Genomic DNA, 23,012 nt, shown 5'->3' with positions numbered 1-23,012 from the left:
CAGAAAAATATATAGGGGTAAGTAAATGGACTTTACTTGCCTTCCCTACAGAGAAATCAAATCTTAGCCAGGGCAGGAAGAGAGAACATATAACAATGTGAGCTATTTTGTGGATGGAAGGTTAACAGCTTTAATTTGGTATTTCTATTCTTCCACCAGTTTATTTTGGATTCTTAACAATATTAAAATATTTTTATAATGAATTTCCTTGTTTTATTGTATTGGAATTGACTACAAAACAGAGAGCTTCTTTAAAATAACATAAATTTATCTCAGATATACAAGCATTACAAGGGCCATATCATGTTATCACTACATGGGTAGATTTCCCACTAATGACAATAGTTAGTGGTGCATGTTGGTTGTGACTTCAGAACATTATAGTTCGTAGATTATTTCTGCAAAGAATTGATCAACTCTTCAATGTGCACTTTTACCTGAGGGATTACATACACTTTTCTTCAAAATGGTCCTGTGTCTACTCCTTTAAGCAGTTTTTAAAAATAATGATTCTATATTCAATAGACAGCAACAGCTAAATTGATCTCCTGAATAAATATAGATCTAGATAATTTTTTTAAATGATATATCATGGGACAGGTTTCATGGTGTACTGTTTTAAAATGTACTTTGCACATAGCTAGTGCATAGTAACCATATTCAGAAAGAAGTGATTTGCAATAACAGCTAATATCTAATGTGTTTTGAAATTTGGTGTCATTGTAGTAGCAAAATCCTACTAAGAACTGATGACTTTCTAAATTTTATATTTGGAAATAAAATACCTTGTGGAGCACAGTAATATTATGATAATTTATTTGTATTTTGCCTGTGCTGTAAGGCCCTAATTCACACACAAAAGAAAAAGGCAGTTCCTTCCCGAAAGAACTTCCAATGGCAGTAAGATATTGTCTAAGTGACTTCTTGCATATAAAACAGTAATGTAAGAGTGGCTGCTACAGTCATGCATTGTAATGAAAGCTGCGTAACACATGATGACAAATTAGTATAAGTAACCTAAATAACTAATTGAGCTAAGGGGTCAGTCCTGCTTCCACTGCCAAAATTCTCATGGACTTTAAATGAGACTGCTCTCATAGTTAGTTGTGTTGTGGTGTCAGAGCATTGTGGCTCCACTGTGCGAACTCTCACACAAATACATAAATAAGACAATCATTGTCTGGAAGAGCTTATGGTTTCAGGCCTTGATTTCTCTTACACTTTTACTTATTACTGTGATGCCTCTCACAGTAATTTAATGTTAGTTTTCAAATATGTTCATTTTCTTGTCAGAAAATAGTTAAGGCAACCAAGAACTATAGCAGTATATCTGGCATTAGGGTTTGGATATGTCATAACTTTATGCCAGAGTGGGAGAATGAATGTATTCCTTATACTGACTGCAAATTATTAGATTGGTACCACATCTGAGAAGCTGCCAATGGTCATTGCACTAAGCTCATTCATCAGCAATGACTTTTACATAGCAGGGCAGCTTTATATATTGTTCTCAATGTAATTAAAGGTTATGTATATTGTTTAACTTGTGGAAACTCCCAAAACCATAAACATGAAAAACTCTCAATTATATAGAAACTGTTGTCTAAAATGAAGTCATTCTGGGTACATGTATAGACTTATGAGTCAAAACATTTTCCATAGATTAAATCATACTACTTTTTTTTAATATCCCCATTATAAACATTTTAATATTCTAAGAAAAGAACTTTTAAAATGTGTTTACAATATAAAATAAAAAAAAATGTAGATTCTAAAATTTAGAGGAGGTATGTCAGCAGTATGGTAACAGCACAGGGTTGGGAGGCTGATGACTTACTTTCTATTCCACTGAATTCCTATGTGATCATGAGTAATTTCCTTTAGCGCTGTTTATGCCTCATTTTCTCCATCTGTAAAATAGGTAGAATAATAGTTTGCTACTTTAGGTTATGTCTATACACCAGCTGGGAAAGTGCTTCTAGTGTGTATGTGTACATTTGTGTAAGCTCTGCTCATGCTAGTGTGCTAAGAATAGCAGTGTGACCACAGTAACATGCACAACAGCTCAGGTTAGACATGTTAGTACAAACTCCATGGGAATGTAGCACAGTGTAAACCAATAATAGCCTAAAGGAGCCAAAGCAATTTACAGCTCTACATATATGGTGCTACTGCATTGCAGCCACCTCTGGGGTGGAGAATGACAACCAACTGGCATACAGTCTTGTAGTCAGGGAACATTTTAGCCCAGGATAGCAGAGCAAATTCCTTTTCAGAGAAGTGCCATTGAAAAATACTTATGCAGAGTAAACCACATAGAGCTCAATTTGTCTATTTTGGCAGAATGAAGAGATGAATAAGTCTGAAGGATCTTGCTCTCCTCATGTGTTCATAATTAATACTGAAATGGGGATGATAGGCAGGATGCCTATGTAGATGAAAGAGACTGTAGCATGCAGCTGGGGTCATATCCCCATTCTCCAGCATAGAGGTCCTTTCATAAGTGTTGAAATCAAACTCTATGTTTTTAAACACTTAAAGAAATTTCCTTTTCTCTAACAAAGGAAACACCGGAATATGCCAGATGGAAGAGGGGATTTATATACTTAGGGGGTTATGACTGGCTCTTTCCTAGACTGCTAACAGATGAAGGCTACACCAATTTTTATTCGAAAGGCAAAAGAAAGTTCCTAGATTGCAGTGAGATGTCCTCTGACTTATGACCTTGGGGTCGCGATAATGTGGATTCTTAAGAGTCATGCTCTTCAAAGAGGAGCATCCTCTAAGGTGTAGGACATTAATTTTAACTTATTTTTGTATTCATCTATTAAGCTAACCAGAGAAGATGAGATTGGTAAAATACTAAAAACTAGGGCTACGTCTATACTGCTGGCTTCTTGCGCAAGAACTGTTTTGTGAAAGAGCTCTTGCACAAGAGTGTGTCCACACTGCCATGTGCTTTTGTGGAAGAGCTGTGCTTTTGAGCAAGAGCGTCCTCGGCAGTGTGGATGCTCCCTTGTGCAAGAAAGCTCTGATGGCCATTTTAGCCATAGGCTTTTATGCACAAGAAACCCCTGTTGCTTGTCTACACTGCCTTCTTGTGGAAGAGCTCTTGCGCAAGAGGGCTTATTCCTCGTGGGGAGAGGAATAACTCTTGCACAAGAAGCCCTGTTTTCCAATGCTGTACTGTAAAATTACTTATGCAAGAACGGGCATGCAGTGTAGATGCTCTGCAAGTTTTTGTGCAAGAATGGCTGTTCTTGCACAAAAAGCCTGCAGTGTAGACATAGCCTTGTTATTTGATGAAGATAAGCATAATCACCATCCTTTCCATGCAAAGGAGCTGAGGCATGGAGGGGTGAAGTGATCTGACCATGGTCATATGGTAAATCAGTGACTGAGCTGGTGACAGAACCCAGGTCACTTGGCTCCTGATGGCATCACAAAGTGCACGCATTTTCTGGTGACAACACACACTACTCAATTTCATTCAGTGCCATAGAATCACAGACAGACTTAGAATCATAGAATCATAGAATCATAGAACTGGAAGAGACCTCAGAAGGTCATCAAGTCCAGCCCCCTGCTCTAGGCAGGACCAATTCCAGCTAAATCAACCTGGCCAGGGCTTTGTCAAGCCGAGACTTAAACACCTCTAGGGATGGAGACTCTGATTGGCTGAGCCTTGGTAGGGGGAGGGGCTTTATAAGGCAGTGGGCAAGCGACCAAGGAGCTTGCGAACAGGTGATTGCTAACGGAGTTTTGAGAGGGAGTTTGGAAGGCGGGAGGTTCTCTTGCCTTTCTTTTAAAAACCCTTTTCCAGGACAGCAGCGATGATTGGTGATGGGTCTGCTGTTGTTACCTGCACAGCGTGTGCCATGTTTGTCTTCTTCCCGGAAGAAAGAACGGATTTCATCTGTACCAAGTGCAAGCTGGTCGACATTTTGGAAGAAAAAATTAGAGGACTGGAGGCCCAAGTGTCGACCCTACGCTTGATCAGAGAGGGTGAAGACTTCCTCGATAGAAGGCAGCATTTAATCCTTCAAGCACGGCAGGCAGAAGAGCCAGAGAGGGCAGTACGTGACCAAGAAGAGAACCGGCAGCATGTAACTTCTAGAAGGGGAAAAAGGCCAGCACGGGAATCCCCCGATGCTATAGAGGTAAGCAATCGCTTTCAAGCTCTCTCCACAGGCTCTGCAGTGCTGAAAGCTCTGGAAGGGACCTCACAAGGAAGAAACCAGAAGGGAACACCATCTACTGGAAGGCATGGGATGCGTAGTCCTACAGATGGGAGTTCCACGGCCACCACGCCCAAAAGGAAACGACGGGTGGTGGTGGTCGGGGACTCCCTTCTAAGAGGGACTGAGCCATCCCTCTGCCGTCCGGACCTGGAATCTCGAGAGGTGTGCTGCTTACCAGGAGCTCGCATTCAGGATGTCACTGAGAGGCTTACCAAACTGATCAAACCTTCGGATTGCTACCCCTTCCTGCTTCTCTATGTGGGAACCAATGATACGGCCAAGAATGATCTTGAGCGTGTTACTGCGGATTATGTAGCGCTAGGAAGAAGGATCCAAGAATTTGGAGCGCAAGTGGTATTCTCCTCCATCCTCCCTGTTGAAGGGAAAGGACTGGGCAGGGATCGTCGAATTGAGGACGTAAATGCATGGTTGCGCAGATGGTGTCGCAGAGAGGGCTTTGGTTTCTTCGACCATGGGACTCTGTTCCGGGCGCAAGGATTGTTAGGAAGAGATGGGATCCACCTAACGAAGAGAGGAAGGAGCATCTTCGCAGGCAGGCTTGCAAACCTAGTGAGGAGGGCTTTAAACTAGGTTCGTCGGGGGACGGTGACCAAAACCCTGAGGGGAGTGGGAAAGTCAGATACCGGGAAGAAATGCAGAGAGGAAGGGGCAAGAAAGGAGGACCCATGTTTCGAATGGAGAAGATAGGACCATCAACTGGTTACCTGAAGTGTTTGTACACTAATGTGAGAAGCCTGGGCAAAAAACAGGAAGAACTGGAGGCCCTGGCCCAGACCAAGAAATATGATTTAATTGGGATAACAGAGACTTGGTGGGATGACTCGCATGACTGGAGCGCTGTCATGGAAGGGTATAGACTGTTCAGGAACAACAGGCAGGGGAGAAAAGGAGGAGGAGTTGCACTATATGTAAGAGAGCACTACGATTGCTCTGAACTCCAGTATAAAGAGGGAGAAAAACCTGTTGAGAGTCTATGGGTTAAGTTTAAAGGAGCAATCAACAGCATTGATGTTGTGGTTGGTGTCTGCTACAGGCCACCGAATCAGGTGGATGAGGTGGATGAGGCTTTTTTCGGACAACTGAGCGAAGCTTCCAGATCGCAAGCCCTAGTTCTTGTGGGGGACTTTAATCACTCTGACATCTGCTGGGAAACCTATACGGCAGTACACAGGCAATCCAGGAAGTTTTTGGACAGACTTGCCCGGCCCCTAGGCAGAGCTGAGGGCAGCCAGCCTTCAGCATCATCCGCACCATCTCAGCACCATCCGCACCATGTCCCCCTCTCTAGCCAGCCCTCAATGCCACCTGTGGGAGGTGATTTAAAGGGTCCAGGGGTCTGGCTAACTCTGCTGCTGCAGTAATAACAGCTGAGAATCCTGGGCCCCTTTGCATTGCCAGGCCTGGGCAGTTGCCCTCTTTGCTTCACCCATTAGTGGACTTGTAGACGTGAGGACATCAAGTCCAGCCCCTGTGCTGTGGCAGAATCAAGTAAATCTAGACCACCCCGAGAGTTGTTTGTCCAGCTTGTTTTTAAAAGTCCTCCTATTATGTGGATTCCACAACCTGCCTTGGAAGCATATTCCAGAACTTAACTACCTGCATAGGTAAAAAGCTTTTCCTAATATTTAACCTATATCTCCCTTGCTGGCAATCAAATTCATGACTTCTTGTCCTCCCTTCAGTGGACATGGAGAACTTTCATCCCCATTCTCTTTAGAACAGCCCTTTGCATATTTGAAGTGTATGTCTGTACAAGACAAATCTGTGTCTCTACAGCTCATCCCTCTGGGTGTGTCTAGACCACAGGGTTTTTTTGAAAAAAGTGGCCTTTTTTTGAAAAAACTTCACCTGCGTCTAAGACTGCAGCTGCGTTCTTTTGAAAGTAAATTGAAAGAACACGGCAGTTTTTTCAATTGTGGTAAACCTCATTCTACGAGGAATAACGCCTTTTTTCTAAAGTATTCTTTCGAAAAAAGGTGCTATTGAATGCAAATTGCTTTTTCGAAAGAGAGGCGTCTAGACTCTCTTTCGAAATAGCGGCTCGCTTTTTCAAAAAAATTGCTTGTAGTCTAGACACTCTCTTTCGGAAGAGGCTTGTAGTCTAGACATAGCCTTTGAGCTGTGTCCAGACTCAGAGTTTTTTTCGGAAAAAGTAGCTTTTTTCCGAAAAAACTTCACCTGCATCTAGACTGCAGCCGTGTTCTTTTGAAATTAAATCGAAAGAACACGGTTTTTCTTTCGATGGCGGTAAACCTCATTTTACGAGGAAGAACGCCTTTTTTCGAAAGTGCTCTTTCGAAAAAAGGCGTTCTGGAATGCAAACAGGGGTTTTTCAAAAGACAGCATCCAGACTGCCTTTCGAAAAAGCGGCTTGCTTTTTCGAAAGTTCTGCTTGCAGTCTAGATGCTCTTTTTCGAAAGAGGCTTGCAGTCTAGACATAGCGGCTACGTCTACACTGGCCCCTTTTCCGGAAGGGGCATGTAAATTTCAGCAGTCGTCGTAGGGAAATCCGCGGGGGTTTTAAATATCCCCCGCGGCATTTAAATAAAAATGTCCGCCGCTTTTTTCCGGCTTTTAAAAAAGCCGGAAAAGAGCGTCTAGACTGGCCCCGATCCTCCGGAAAAAGCGCCCTTTTCCGGAGGCTCTTATTCCTACTTCAAAGTAGGAATAAGAGCCTCCGGAAAAGGGCACTTTTTCCGGAGGATCGGGGCCAGTCTAGACGCTCTTTTCCGGCTTTTTTAAAAGCCGGAAAAAAGCGGCGGACATTTTTATTTAAATGCCGCGGGGGATATTTAAAACCCCCGCGGATTTCCCTACGACGACTGCTGAAATTTACATGCCCCTTCCGGAAAAGGGGCCAGTGTAGACGTAGCCAGCCTGTGTGTTAAGTAGAGGTGCTTGATAAACCCCCTAAATATTTTTGGTAGAAATAAAACATTTACAGAATTTCAGCCATCTTCTGTGAGCTCTTGGTGGGTGGAAGTACCTTTTGAAGTCAGTGGGAGTTGTCCACATGGCTGTGGTTAGGCTGAGGAATAGAGAGGATATCCAGCATCTGATTCTGTGCTGCACCTTCAGGGCAGGCCAGGGGAAAGAAGCAGAAGCATAGCTCTAGGGAAATAGCAAACAGCCATTTATGCTGTGCCAGCACCAGGAGAATTCTCCAATGTACAGAGCTGGAACAGAGGACTGAATCTGTCCTATAATATTTTAGCTTTAAATAATACACTCAGTTAGAGAATAGTATAATATCCTATCAGTACAGGCATTAAGGAAGGTGAAAAATTTCTAACAACTAGATTTGTGTGCTCCAAAAAATGCTAAACTCTTAAAGATGGTATGATTCATATAGAAGAGGTGTAAACAATAAAAAGTGTCAGTCAAAATGGTGGTTTATTGTACACAGGAACAAAATGTCTGGTGATTAGGATGTGGTTTTATAATGGCAATTTTTATGAAAAAGTCAGGACATTCATTGTGAGAAAGATAAATTTATGGGAATACAGAGACATCCTGCTAGATCTCACTTAACTAATGTGCAACTCTGAAGTCACACAACCTGCCCAGTACGACTCCCACTTAAGTCAATGGAAAGGCTCTGACGGACTTCATCATTATAACTCACTGATCCCAGTGCTTGGCAATGAGTGAGTTGCAAAATGCCTACTGAAGTCTTCTAGGTAATTGCTTTGATTTTACACAGTATGCAGTAGTGATGCTATGGAGCATTACCTTAAGTAATTAATATTACACTTGACAAAAGAAATGAACAAGGTAGATGGGCACAATTGTGATCTCACTAGCTTATTACAAATGTAACTCCAATGAAATCAGTGGAATTAGGCAAGTATGAAAACTGATGTCTCAGAGCAGAATCAGGCTCACTTCTGCAGTCCTCTCATGTCCCAAACACTAAGGGTACCAGTTTAGTTCGAAATTTAGCACCGTGTAGACAGTGCCAAATTATGAAAAAAGCTATTTCAAAATTAATGCAAAATAAGCTATGCTGTTTGCAAAGGATGCAGTGTAGATGCACTCTAAGGCCGTTTCCAGACTCAGGGGTTTTTTCGGGAAAAGTAGCCTTTTCCCGAAAAAACTTCCCCTGCGTCCAGACTCAAGCCGCGTTCTTTCGAAATTATTTCGAAAGAACGCGGCTTTTCTTTCGATGGCGGTAAACCTCAATTTACGAGGAAGAACGCCTTCTTTCGAAAGTTCCTCTTTCGAAAGAAGGCGTTCTTCAATGTAAAGAGGCCGTCTTCGAAAGAGAGCATCCAGACTCGCTGGGTGCTCTCTTTCGAAAAAGCGGATTTCTCTTTCGAAAGATCCGCCTGCAGTCTAGACGCGATCTTTTGAAAGAGGCTCTTTCGAAAGATGCTTTCGAAAGAGCCTCTTTCGAAAGAAGCCTGCAGTCTAGACATAGCCTAAGTGACTTCAGTAAGAGTTTTGAGAGCAAAGGAATGCAGGACTAGGTCTTTCGTGATGCATTATCTCCTTACTTCTTTTCACTGTGCTTGTGAACATAGACTCTACTACTTCATTAAAGGTTAGATTGTAACTTTACCCCTTGGTGGTATGTCTTCACTATGGGCTGGATGGACAAGACAGTGATCGATCCAGCAGGGGTTGATTTATTGCATCTAGTATAGACATGATAGATCAATCACTGATCATTCTCCTATTGACACACTGCAGTGAAGACACTGTGCTAAGCAGATCTAGTACATCGACTTCAGCCATTATTCACAAGCTGACATTTATAACTTAGATTGATCGCCCGTGGCAGTGTAGACCAGCCCTGAAGAGGCTGTACTTGTCCCCAGGGCAGACTAGGGAAGGAATAAGAACAGTGTTACAGTTCCTCTCATGCTCCCTCCTTTGCTTGGGGGTGGGGAGGGTGAAGAATAACTTACATTACCCCTTTCCTTGGAACATATTATTCCTTATGTGGCTTGAGACTGCAAAGACAGCGTAGTGCTCCTCCCACTCCCCATCCTTTCCCAAATTCCCTCTCTTACTCACTCCTACAAGCCTGCCATGTACCCACTTGGTTACAGCAGAGGGAATACTGGGTGACCAATCTCCATTCTCCCTCTTTGCCCCCAGTGGCTGGAATTCAGCTGTATTGAAAGAAGAGACCTAAACAGAGGGGTAGCAGAATGAGGGTGGGGTCTCTACTCTTCTTTGCAGTAAATGAAGGCTGAACCAATCTAGCCCCACGTTCATGCGTCTTATTAAAGTGGATTAGTGAGGTTTTTGCAGTAAAATTACAAAAAGGGTAAAAATTCATGCGTTGAACAACAAACTACCTTCACTTTTTCCAGGGTTAGTGAAATTAATGAGAACGATACTTGTTTGCTCTTGAGGGGTTTTTTTCTAATCTTGTATGAAGGGAAAACTCAGATCTGACATGTACTAGAAAAGTTGCACCTGTTTAACTAAGCTGATTCCTGATCAGCCTAATGAAGTAGGTGCAGTATAGTTATACTTTGAATCAATTTAGTTAAATCAGCACAACAAGTCTAATCTAAACAAGGCCTTGGATGCTATGATGATGGATCCAGTGGACACAGCTTGACAGGAGATAAACAATTTGTCATCCCAAGAATTAACATCAAGTTGTAGGTCGCTTATGTAGCCAAGCGTTTCTGTTGCAGTTATTCTTTCCCCCTGCCATCCTATTGTTTGTTACACTCACTTGTGACAGCCTGTTTTAGTCTGGGGCTCTTTGGTGCAGATACCTTGTCTTTTCATTAGTTTACACAGTGCCTAGCTAAGTGAGGCTCTGATCCAGAATAAGGCCACAAGGTGCTAGCCTAATACAAATCAATAATAATCTCACAAAGAGGGCAAAAGTCTGTTCTTGGCTGTGTTGCTGTAACTTGGAAGCAGTTGCACTGATTTCAGTGGGGTTACTTTGGATTGACACTGGTACACCTGAGAGCAGAATCTGACCTGGGAAGTTCATTTCTCTGGAACTTTGTGACTGAGGAGAGTTGCTGCTAAGTAACTGCTGTCTTTACTTTCTCACTTCTGATACTGAGCACCATCTGTTCCCACTTAAGTGTTGGAGCTGAGGACACTCAGCTCCCCAGATCACTGAGCCTCACAAGGCTCTTGCACTGCCCAGAAATGACTTCAGTAGCTCCCAATATTCTTATTGAAATTCCACTGTTTCCTTTCACATCTATACATGCACATGCAACACCCTTCCCCAAACGCCAATATACTAAAAATCAGAGTTATTGGTTTTTTAAAACCTGAAAATCAAGTCTTCTGTATTACTCATGATGGGAAGGACACAGCTGCAGTACTAATAATGATGCACCAACCTCTGAAACAATAGGGACAGCTAAAATGGGTGCACTTTTCTCTTTGCAAGTTGAACAATATTCCATATGGCTGCCGGGCTGAAATATGTGGTGGTAGAATCTGCCAAAGATTGTGCATTGGTGCTCACTTCTGCCCTGACTACTGCATAAGTGTTTATTACCCATCATTTCATATAATTCCTAGCACTCTATGATCGTCATTGTCCTGGTTCCAGGACAAAAACAGCAACTTTTCCGTTTTTTCCCCATAAACAGTCAGATGGCCAGATCCTCAGCTGGTATAAATTGGCACAGTTCCAGTGACTTCATTAGAGCTAAGCCAACTTTCACCAGCTGCAGATCTGGTTCCCAGGCTGTCACCCTGACTAGCCAGCTTCTGAACAAGCCTCCTCTATAAATGAACACAGCCTTGCAAATTTGTTCAGTGTAACAGAACATGGGATTTTGAATGTGTTTCATTAGTTAATGATTAAATATATTTACAATCTATTTTATAATAAGGCATTTTTTACTTTTCTCACAAGTTCCCAAGATAAATAACTTAATTCTCTGTTATTTTCCTTTTTAAATTATTAGGATTAATTTTTATTAGAGTCCAAGTGATGCAGAAAGCAGGCCCAGCCTTCTAATACACTGAGATGGACCATTTCACATCAGCACTAAAAGCAAATTTGTAATGGGAAGTTTCTAGCCTAAAGCCCAAATTGATGAATACAGTAGTGGTTTGTTTGTGGTGTTGCTGTAACCATGTTGGTCCCAGGACATGAGAGACAAGGTGGGTGAGGTCATATCTTTTACTGGACCAACTTCTATTAATGAAAGAGATGGGTCGGATCTTAGGAAGAGCTCTGTGGAGCACTAACGCTTGTCTCTTTCGCCATCAGAATTTCGTCTAGTGAAAGAGATTTCCTCACCCATCTTGTCTCACTGCTGTGGAGTCTCAGTCAAACATCATCTGTAAAATTGACTGTTGTTAGGAAATCATGTACATATAGCATTTGCCATTCGTAGCTATGCTAATCCTTCAAAACACCGTTTTTTGTGCACATTAATGGATGAGTAGGAAGACTGGCTGAAAATTTACAGTGGGCTTTTGCTGAAGATAGAAAATATTATATAGCCGTCATACAGCTTGCCTGAGCAGAAGTGACTTTTGTTCTACTTATTAGGGTCAACTTTCCACTACTCTGTTTGCACATGGCCTTTTTGCTGGATAGCAGGGCACCTTATTTTGCAATGCGGACAGTCACAGAAGTCATGGAAATTTGCGTGAGTTGTCTAGTGGATGACCTGACCACCTAACTCTGTGCGGGTGCATCTACGCTGCACCCTTAACTCAAAATAAGATACACAATTTGAGCTATGCAAATTGTGTATCTTATTTTGATCTAATTTTGAAAGAAACCACTATTGAGAAACATCCTTTAACCTTCATGGAACGAGGATTACAGGGACATTGGAATAGTGAACTGTTATTTTGAACTATATTTTGAAATAATGGGCTTGCTCAAAAGACGCAGAACAGCTGGTTCTGAGTAGCAGTTCTGGGTAGCTTGTAAAGGGCCTGTGTTTTAAACTGGGAATGAGTCATGTTCAAGGAGTGCTATATCTGTACATACAAGAACAACACATCCTTGCAAATACAACACTAACTACCATTTATTTTCTGTTTTGATGCACATATCATTCATAGCATGATAGATATCTGGTTCTGTTCTGTAGAAGTATTTTTGTTTCATAATGCAGAACAGCTAGTCTGTGCTAGTTGTTTCATAATGCACAACAGCCTGGGCCAGATTGAGACCGAGCCATAGGCTGCGATGGACCTTATGTGACAGACACATATGCAGACCCTATGTGCACATCTTGGTAACCCACACAAGGCCCTGTCACAAGTGCAATCCCTCCTGCACCAAAGGCAGTGCAAAAACTGCTCCATCACTATGTCCCAAAGCATGAGGGGGTGGGATGATGGTCTCAGCACTTGCCTGAGGAATGAGCTGGCCAAATTACGAGGTATGCCCTGAGCAAGCCTGCTGCCCACCAAGCAGTTCAGGGAGAAAATTGCTCCCTGAGCTCCCTGTGAGGTGAAGGAACATTGCCCTGGTCCCGTTCCTAGGCCAAATGCTAGATGCCAAAATCTGGCCCTCTGTAACCAACATCCATCTTAATAGTTTGTTTTTCTATTTAAGTGAATAGTAATGTTCGGGAATGGTGCCAGATTGACTTCTAGAAACTGGAGGTCGAGAAACCATCTCTAGAAATGGAAACAGATCAGGTTCAGTACCAATTTGGTCTTCTGTATGAATATTGGAAAGGGTGCCAGGTGTGCCAAGTGAGAAAGGAGACATTGTCTACTATGAGTGAGGCTAATACCATGACGTTTATGTTGTGTTACTACTTCCTGATGACAGTTTGGAAACTTTCATCATTATCAAAAGAGGTAGCTTCTAATCTCCTTACAAATTCTCTGAGCTATCCCGTTCTAACAACAGATTCTGTCTGATCAGGGAGGGGTCCAACGTGTGACGCTCAGCTCCAACTCCTCTTTTTCAGTCTGAGGAGGCTTGGATCCAGTATTTTCATAGGAGCCCCAACTCTGATTCTGTACTATGATAAATAGTTGCTATGGGCATCTGTCTCATATCAGATTTTTCACATAGTATATTACACCAGGGGCTGACAGAATTACTGGGCCACTGGCAAGGTGGTGGTGGTGGGGCCTGGCTCCATGCTCCTGGAAGGGGCAGGGCCTCAAGTGGAAGGGGCAGGGCTGAGGCCAGCCAGCCCTCAGCATTGCTCAGCCCGGGCTGCACTGCCCCCAGCCAGCCCTTAGCTCCGCCCAGCGTGCGCTGCCTGGAGCTCCGGCAGCGATTTAAAGGGCGCAGGGCTCTGGCTACCACTGCTGCCACAGTAGTGGAGGAAAGGAAGGTGGCTGGAGTCCGAGGCCGATTTGAATCACTGGGCTCCAGGGCAGTTGCCCTCATTGCCCCCCTATTGGCAGGCCTGTTATTAGGGCAAGTATAGAAGTCCTATAGCCAAGATACATACGTTTGTATGTAAGAGCAAATGGGATTCCACTGTCTCTGATTTATAGGTATGATCACGCTGCATAATCATTAAAAATACATGGATCTCCTCCTCTACAGCTATAAACCAAAGTACATTTGCATGACTCAGGGATTTCATCAATGCCCAGGTGTAAACTCCTATTAGAGATGGTTATGGCCAAAGATTAAAACAATATACTCTTTAGCATTAATACTAAATACTGTTGTTCTCATTTAATGTGTAATTCACACTGTCAGCATGAAAAAGGCAAGCACTCGGTGGTTTGTTATGACAAGTGTTACGCCTTGGCATTGCCAGCCTATTCCTACAGGGGATCATTCACTTATTTTATTGCATTGACCATGCACTGTGGTTGGCTAGGTTTGTTGTGCTGTCATTTCATTATCTTCAGTGGGCTCCTGGTGTTACTGATGTCCATTCCAGCCATGTTTTCCCCATTTGTTCTTCTGCCATTTCCCGTTCATACACATGGCTGTCCCTGAGCCCATGGACACCCTACAACTGCACGTGGCTCCGATTCTTACAGGTTCTGCACTGGGAACAGAGATTAAAATAAATCTAAATGTTGTGACCTCATGACATTTTCAAGGGTCTATTTAGTTGTTTTCAGGAGAGCTCATATGGCCTCAGACTTTATGTAGGCCCCAAACTCTTATTGTATTAAATATCAGTCTTGTGAGTCAGGTCAGAGCACACAGCTGATACTTTTTTTCAGATCCCTCTGTTTTACCTCTCCTTCACTACTCAGTGGGACGGAAGCTGATTTCCTTCCAGATAGTAAGGTTCTTTGTGGGAGAAGTGTGAATAGGTGAAAATCTCTCCCCACCCCAGCTCAGTGCAGGGCCAAGCCATGATCACCAGTCAAGCCTATCATTTATAGAGTACCATTTGCAGGTCCTTTTTCCCTCTTGCATGGAACCTGGGGCCCTCTGGTCAGTTTAAATGTGGATCCCTTTCCATGCTCTAGTCTTCACCCATTGTAACATCAAAGCGGAGCAGAGACTCTTCTCACAACATACATAAGGGGCTCAGCTACTCCACATAGACTGTGTTTTCACAAGGAAAAAAATATGTACAGTGAAAGCTTTATTATCAGGCACTCTGTTAACTGGAAAACTTTGTTAACCAGCATTGACCCTTGCCAAAATACCGCACACATGCCTGACTCCTGCCTGTCCAGCCTGCCCTTGCCGGGCTTCTGACAGCCAGCACTGCTAGATGACATCATCAGTAGGTGCCTCCTTCCCCCTCAGCCTGCCTCCAGCTTCTGCGACCTGGATCTGCCAGCAGCAGCCAGGGCCAGAGCAATAAGCTTTGTTATCCGGCACATTCAATTAACTGGCAATCCCCATTCCCCATGAGTGCTGAATAACAAAGCTTTCACTTTTTTTGTAACTCAAGTTAGATAACTATGCGGGTATGTCTACACTACAAACTTAAGTCGAAATAACAGCCGTTAGTTCGAATTAACTTTAATAGCGTCTACACAGGCAAACCGCTAGTTCAAAATAAATTTGAAATAGTGGAGCCCTTATTTTGAATTTGGTAAACCTCATTTTATGAGTAACACCAAATTTGAAATAGCTATTTTGAATTAAGTGCTGTATAGACACTTAATTCGAAATAGGGAGCCTCCAGCCCTTCCCAGGGAGCCCTGGTGACCACTCTGGGCACAACCAGGAAAACTTACTCTCCTCTCCCCCAGCCCCAGAGCCATTAAAGGGGTAGACCCTGGCCACAGTGCCTGTGCCAGCTCCAAGCCTGCCAGCCCAGAGCCAGCAGTGCCCACCGGGGCCCCTGATCCAGTGGCCCAAAACATGAGCCAGCAAGCCACTGGCAGCCAGCCCTCCACTGCTCCCCAGGAACAGTCTGCCAGCTCCCAGGAGCCTGACAGGGGCTGGAGAAGGCGGGCGCCTTCCTGGTCCAGGGTGGAGATCATGGACCTTATTCAGGTTTGGGGGAGATGTCCCCAACGTCCATGATCTTCGCACTAGACAGAGGAATGCGGCTGTCTATGGTAGGATAGCTGCCAGCCTGGCCACCAAAGGCCACATGCAAACCTAGGAGCAGGTTTGCATGAAAGTCATGTTGGTCCGGCGAGACCCCCAACCCTGAGCCCTGAGCTTCCCCTCCCCATTTTCCCCCTTGCTTCCCCCTTCCAGCTCCCTCCTCCCAGGTTTCCCCCACCCCTCTCCCACCCTCTCTCTTCCCCTCTCCCACCTCCTTTTCCCAGTCTCCCCAGAGGCTCATCCGCCCCACCCCAGTTTTGTTCAATAAACCCAATTTCTATTTTTGAACATACGTATCTTTTCTTTTACTTCAGGAAGGGGGGCTAGGGAAGGGTAAGTGGAAGGACATGAGGGAGGAATGGGGCACGAGCCCCTGGTGGGGAGGACCAGGGAGGCTCTGAGGGCTCCTCGGGGTGGATGCTCTCCCTCAGGGCCTCCTGGATCCTGACAATCCCCCGATGGACCCTCCGCATGGCAGCCTGCAGCAAGTGCAGCTGGGCTGATGGCAACAATCCCACAAGACGCACCGGCGTGCCATGGGGCAGCTCTGGCTCCATGTGGCCGAGTGCTGTGGTGTCCCGAGTGCGGACATTCAGGGCACTCCAAGACAGGACTGCTTTGCTGTCCCTCATCGAGGTAGACAAGCAAGCGGGGAACCCTGAGAACTGTCTGTCCGAGTTGGGGGTAGGGTTCCTTTAAGCACGGAGCTCAGTTAGCCTCAGGCAGCAGCCCCACACACTAAGTCCTAACCTGATGCCCTGCCAGCACTGGCTCCGACCAGCCTTAACTTAGGTTCAGGGTCCACTCAGTATGGATGCGCTATTTCGAAATAGCAAAACGCTATTTCGAAATAGTTTTTTTGTATAGATGTGTTTGTTTGAATTAGCTTAATTTGAATTAACTATTTTGAATTAAGTTAATTTGAAATACTGCTGTAGTGTAGACATACCCTGCCAGAATAAACAACAAATAGTCTAGTAGCACTTTAAAGACTAACAAAACATGTAGATGGTATCATGAGCTTTTGTGGGCACAACCCAAAGTGGGTTAGTTAAGGTCCCTGCTCTGCCTGATTTGGAACTAAGATTTTCACCTGTGTCTCCAACACCACAAATAATGTCTTATCCACCCAGCTAGAGCCTGTTTTTGGGGGTGGTTTTTTTTCCCTCTCCTCCTCCCCAGATGAAAAAAATATGTTGTCAAAAAGAATCCTATCAGTTCTCCTCAGGATGACTTTTGAAAAAAAAATTCTGCTTAGCATTAAACTACAGGATGCTATTTTGGTTAGAGTCTAGTTTTCATAATGTTTCTATAAACCAGTTATGCTACACGTGCCTGATTCTAATGAAGTATTTCTCAAAGAGGCCCACAAAACGACTTTGAGAAACCTGTTAACTGGCCTCACCAGTTTGTTTACTTACCGGTGCCGTGGTCATGGAGCCTCGCAGGCCACTTTGAGAAACACAGTTCTAATGTCACTTACACTGATTTTATACTCCACTCCAGTGGCGTTCCTCCTGACTTAGGACTGTATTCGTTCTGAATCAGACTCTTATTCTTAAAGTGTGTCTAAATGCCATATTAATTCTGAAAACCATTCTGTGGAAGTCTATTAGAAATTTCTCTTTAAGGTAACGTGATAAGCTTTTAATGGTGCTTCAGTTATACCTATTTCTTTAATAGAGCAATGTATAAAGTTAAAAAAAAGAATCCTGAGTATTTAAAATGACATAGCCAATCTATTTTAATTGTTTTAAAATGTTTTTTGCTTTTGTTTCTCATAACCCATTGGCTATTCTTGCAGTTACAACTCTTACACTGCCTCCAATGAAACCCAGTGATAAAACTTCTACTAGACTTCCAACAGGAGTCAGAATGGACTCTAAATCTAAAATCTAATTGTTTAAATTGTTTTCCTTTCTGGAATATACATGAGCATGTTCTTTCTGAGTTGATCACAAATCCATGGCTGTTGTTAGCGATTAAAAAAAACCCACATTATTTTGAGAAAGAAAAGTCTGCAATTAATTTACCAGGCTTCACAAGCAGATAAAATAAGTCAAATTTTGAGCTAACATACCTTTGCAGTATCCCTTGAGACACAGTCCTACATTGTTTCCTTGTGCAGGAATGTCTGCCATTGAAGTTTTACCAGTGAACAGATGACAGGACTGGGCTAAGTGGAAAAAGGTTGACTATAACTTCATATTCTAATCACAGTGGAGATGATGTAGGCCTTTTTTTTTGAGCACTCATTTTTAAGCTAGCCTTCTTTGACTGCTGAGTAAACTGTCTGCTGTATGACTCTATAGGCCAGTGATGGGCATCCTAGGCTAGTGAGTGGGCCACATAAGTGGCCTTCTTTCATCTCATTGGTCTGTGAGATTGTGTTAATCCAGATGGTTTCCCAGGATAGGGTACCTTTGCTAACTCTGCTTGTGTATTTAGAGTTTGTGGGATATGCTGATTGAACTACAGCAGTGTTCTGGGTACAGAGGGAGCTCATGACTCTCACAGTGATTGTTGTGTGCAATCAGGATGCACCTTACTTCATGTATTCTTGCTTTCTGTGTATGTGTCACTTTAGTAGTATCAGTAGAAAAAAACCCTACGTGGACAGAAACCAGCGGAATCTGGTAACCTTATGAGTGGGCAAGGATCAACAAAATGTCTCGCAGGCCGCATGTGGCCTGCAGGTTGCTCTATCACTGCTATAGTTAACTATTCTGCAAATGGGCACAACGCAAGCTGATTTCAGTAAGGCTGAGCTTAGGCCTATAGCTCTCGCTTCCAGAGTTAAACTGATTTCTGTGTTTTAGTTTAGGCAAGACCTAATTACTCATTTATTTTATTGAAAGATAATATATTTTTAATACAAGGATTTTATTTAAAGATACTACATTTAAAAATTAATGTGTAAATAATCATTCCCACAACCTCAATCCTTTCCTCTCACAAGGCCAGACAATGAGAGGTGTTGAGCAATTGCAATTTATGTGTCTGGCAGCCATATCATGCCCTTAGTTGTTAAGGTAACTCCTTTGCAATCAACAGAAAGTGCTGCTTAAAAAACAATGGCACACTGTAACTAAGTATGCAGTATATTCCAGTCCTTCAGGCAATGCATTCTGTTCCTCCAAGAAATATTACATGCAGGAGAGTGTATAAGTCTTATTTCAATACACCAACAAAATGCTTCTAAAAACAAAAAACTATCAAACAAACAAAAAAACAGATCCTGCAATTCTAGAGTCTGCCTCTACTCTTCCATATTCTGAAAGTCCAATGCTTTCATTTATCCCCCAACTTTCTTTCAAATTGAAAGATATAGACATCACAATGTAAATCAAAATGGTGTTGCCCTATTAACCCAGCCTTGCAGAAAATTGTCCAGTCAAACAACAGCAGCAAGAAAAGTGGGAATTTACCTCTGTTTGACCCCATCGTCTCAATAAAGTGTGAATGCCAACACCCAATTAGGATCATTTATGTGCTAATAACATTAAGCACAGACAATCTTTCCTTTTTTTCTCTACATATAAAAAACCTGGGAAATTAAATTGAAAAAGATTGTTAATCTAATGTTACAGTTGCAATAGCTGAAATCATAGGAAATGCAAAAGGTAAAATTCCAACTGTAACGTTTCATCAGCCATATTGCACTCATGTAATATTTGCGATTCCTGTTTTTCTTGGTAAATGTGTAACTTATCATATTATGATTTATTATTAAAAATAAGTTAAGAAAACATACAAGAAGGTTCAAATTAGCAGTTAACTTTGCTATAGGCCCTTAATTTTTGCATTCTCTCAACTTCTGAAATTCAAATGTGCAGGTTTAATGTACATTATTGCAGTTTTTGGTATTTAAAATATATGTGCATGTCAAATTATTAGTCTTTAGTTCTACAGTGCAAAAAACTAAGTTACTGCTGAGACTGCAAACTCAGTGCCAGCCCTGCAAAAACTTAAGCCTGTGAGTATCTTCCCAGATGTCAGAAATTGCTTGAGTTCAGTGTAACTACTTGTGTGTCAAGTTGGTCTACCCATAAAAGTTAGGTTGACATAACTAGGGCATTGTGTGCATTACAGGGTTAGGTCGATGTAAACTGCCTTGCCTCCACCTAGCTACAAAAGAGTCATCACTTGCATTTGATTTAAGCTGACATAAGTGCCTCTTTACATCAATTTGGTAACACCATCTTCCTGATTAGCACAGGGTCACAGTGGAGGTAATTAGGTTGACTCAACACAGTGACAGTTTACACACTGGGTTGCTTATGTTGACTGTTAATAGTCTCCAGAAGCCCTCCCACAATGCCTGACACTAATAATACAATCGATACAAGTGCTCCTGGTGAGGTTGCACACCACTGACACAGGAAGCCAAGTATGCGCACACATGGTCTCTTTAATAAAAGCAGTAGCTAAATGTCAACATAGTTTAGGTGACACTATTTTGGCCTACCTTAGTTAGGGATATCCAAGCACCTAATATAATTATGCTTACCTAGCTCCCAGTGTACAAGCAGGTATATTGACAGAAGAATGCTACTGTTTATGCAGTTAACATCAGTTGAGGGATGACGTTCCTACACCAATAGATCCCCCTCCCCATGTGTCACTGTAAGCTGCATCTACATTACAGGGTCATGCTGGCATAGCTTCACTGACATAGTTACACTGGTATAATCACTGTAGTGTAGACACAGCCTGAGTATTTTCAGGATGCGGCCTAAAACTTACAAAAGCCAGAAAATGAAAAGCTAAGCTTCTTGCTGCAACTTTAATCCATCCAGACTTCACAAAGTATGTGCATTAAGGCAAATGCTAAACTGATTTAAGTAGATTTTTTTTTTTAAAACAAGTACATATGTGCAGTGCAAGCAAATTGACTTTAATGGGAGTTGCAGGATTAAACTCTGTCTATATTTATATATAAACATGTTATTACATTTTCAACAGTAAATATACTAGAAGCTTTACAGCAGATGTAGAGAAAGATAATTTTAAATAATAATATTTGATAAAAATGTTCAAGGCTTTTTTGTAAAAAAGAAAATACTTCATTGAGCTGGTGAATTTTACAAGTCCTGGCTAGACCTTTCTTTCTGCCCTGCTGTGTTCACTCTAAAATGAACACTAGTCAATCCCTAAATTTAATACTATACCATATGGATACACTCAGCTGGGGGTTTCCCCCCCTCCCTTCCTCCCAAGGGGTTTTAAGGCAAATTTCTGAGATACAGAAATAACCCATGTGCAAGGCCTATGCACTGCCTGCCTGTTAAAGGCATCTCAGCAAGTGCAAAGCAAAAACATTATTGGACTCTCTAGATTCACCTCGCATTTCTGCGGCTCTTTCCGAATCCCTTCGGCCTCTGATGGTTTAGAAAATGGTTTGTTTTGATGTGTGTGAGTGGAAGAAATGCCCCGTTTCTTGCGGGGGGGGGGGGGGGATTTACTACCCAGCATCCGAGCTGGCTGAGGGTTGTCCCCCCCCAGCCCCGTTTATTCCAGCTGGGACCTGGCGATGACCAGAAAGGACCCCTTGGCCCTGACTGTCACACTGAAGGTAAAATGAAAGACAAAAAGATGAACGCATGCTTAGATCCTTTAGCAGCAGCAGCAGCAGCGAAAAACAGGCACAGCGGCTCCATCAAGGCGAATACGGCAGAGCCGACCCATCAGGAGCGCCACCAGGATGTATCGTACACAAAGGGTCGATTTCCCCCCAAATGCATGCAAAGAAATGTGCACATACCAGGTAACGCGCCCAGGGAAAACCTGGCAGCTTCCCCCTTCTCCTGCCAAGTTATCATTGAGAAAACAGACAGGCAGAGTGACGTCCTGGGTCAGACTGAGTGCGGATCGACTCTACCAAGGAACGAGGGAGGCCTCCGCATCCTCCGCGGACCTGCAGCTCCCTTGATCCCCTTTCGAACCCGCCTCGGCCGGTGCAGAGCAGCCGCTTGGATGGCCCCGGTGCGGCGGGGCAGCCCCCTGGTCCCCTGACAAGGGCATGGGGAGGTGGCCTCGGCCTGCCTCGGCTAAGCGTCCCCCCTTCGCCGGCTGAGGTCGCGGGAGCCCAGTTAAAGGAGGCGTGTGTAAAGATTTTGCAATGTCCCTGCATGGTGTTGTAGACTTTCCTAGCAAAGAAACCGGCTTCGGCTTCTTTAAAATCCCCGACGACTCACCTGATTAACCTGCCTGCGGTTCTGACCTGACCAGGTAAAGCGAGTCCGCACCTTTCCATCATGCACATCTGCAGACTGACATTGCATCTGGGGCATGCTTTTGATTCGAGACTAGCAGCTGATAGGGGCTCTGTTACCTCCCCCCCTTCCACCTTCAGACCTTGTCAATTTCACTTGCTTAGAGTCCGTCCCTTAAAAACAGAAAACGCAATAAAAACCACACAGCGAAGCGCAGGCCCCAGGGATGATCGATTTGCAGCTCTTTGGCGGGTTTTTGAAAAAAAGAAAAAATATATCTTGGTATTTTTTCCCTGCTGACAGATCTACACCCAGCAGGTTTTGTCCTGTTCTCTCCCTCCCCCCTCCTCCCTTTCTTTCTAAAGGATGAAGAGTACTGTGAAAGTGACAAGGTTGTAACGAGCCAGAGTTAGGGGACAGGGTCCTTGGGCTGGTTTCTGCTTCTGCAAAAGGGTAGGGGGACTTGACTTTCCAGCTGTTGTCACTGTGTGGGGTGGCCGCTGCTGCTGCCTTAAGTGTGTCTCCCAGCCTTTTCTTAGCTCCTCTCTCAGGGAGCTCAGAAGTTCCGCGGTGCCCGGGCTTTCCAGCTCTGAGCTGCTGCTTTGCTGTTTCGCCTCCTGGTTGCCAGAGCAGCCCCAATGGGCCCCAAACGGCGCAGTGGTTCCCCCTAGATTAACCTCCGTAAGGCTCCCAGAGGGAGAGCGACCGATCCAGGCAGGGAGAGAAGCTCCCTTTCCTCTCTCCCTGCCTTTCTTCTTCCTTAAACATTTCCATGAGTGATTCACAAGAGCCAAACAGGCCTGGTGGAAGCCCTGTATAATGTCACTGCGCTGGGGGAATTACTGTTGTTGTTATTTATTATGCATGCATTTATTTCTGCCTGTAACCTGGTTGCTTCAGTGAGGCTGTGAATTTGACACATGGGGCGGCTTGGCTAGGAAAAGCACGTTTGCTCTCGGTGGTCCTACCAGAATCAGTGGACATGCAATCTGACACACGCTGCCATCCATACACACAAAGAAGGCAAGTCATTTGCAAACAAAATTGGGGGGTGGGGGAAAGATGTAGCATGTGGGATGGAATGCTGGTCTTGGTGGAACCCCAGCTCCAATCTGGAGGAGTTTT

General features: G+C 43.6%; 1 protein-coding gene and 1 long non-coding RNA gene across 6 annotated transcripts in view; one reads left to right on the top strand and one right to left on the bottom strand.

Annotated features, from left to right (window-relative positions):
- The window catches only part of LOC142828023 (uncharacterized), a 42,986-nt gene extending 21,241 nt beyond the window's left edge, over positions 1-21,745 (bottom strand). The window contains exons 1-2 of one of the 2 annotated variants that reach the window (XR_012902931.2): positions 21,437-21,745; positions 7,249-7,373 (exon numbers count right to left, since the gene is read on the bottom strand). This is a non-coding gene — a long non-coding RNA (uncharacterized LOC142828023). The remainder of the gene's footprint in view (positions 1-7,248; positions 7,374-21,436) is intronic. The other variant, XR_016349257.1, reaches the window with a different exon arrangement.
- The window catches only part of ESRRG (estrogen related receptor gamma), a 540,935-nt gene that overhangs the window by 7,481 nt on the left and 510,442 nt on the right, over positions 1-23,012 (top strand). Inside the window, exon 1 of one of the 4 annotated variants that reach the window (XM_014580754.4) lies at positions 21,766-21,903. The exons of 2 other annotated variants lie outside the window; for them this stretch is intronic. The gene's annotated coding sequence lies outside the window, so the exon portion shown is untranslated. Of the gene's footprint in view, positions 1-21,765; positions 21,904-23,012 lie in introns of those variants that run through there. One more of the 4 variants, XM_075925199.2, reaches the window with a different exon arrangement.

Source organism: Pelodiscus sinensis, chromosome 3 (assembly GCF_052426305.1).
Source record: "Pelodiscus sinensis isolate ZL-2025 chromosome 3, ASM5242630v1, whole genome shotgun sequence".
NCBI lineage: Eukaryota > Metazoa > Chordata > Testudines > Trionychidae > Pelodiscus > Pelodiscus sinensis.
This window is presented reverse-complemented; position numbering and strand designations above follow the sequence as displayed.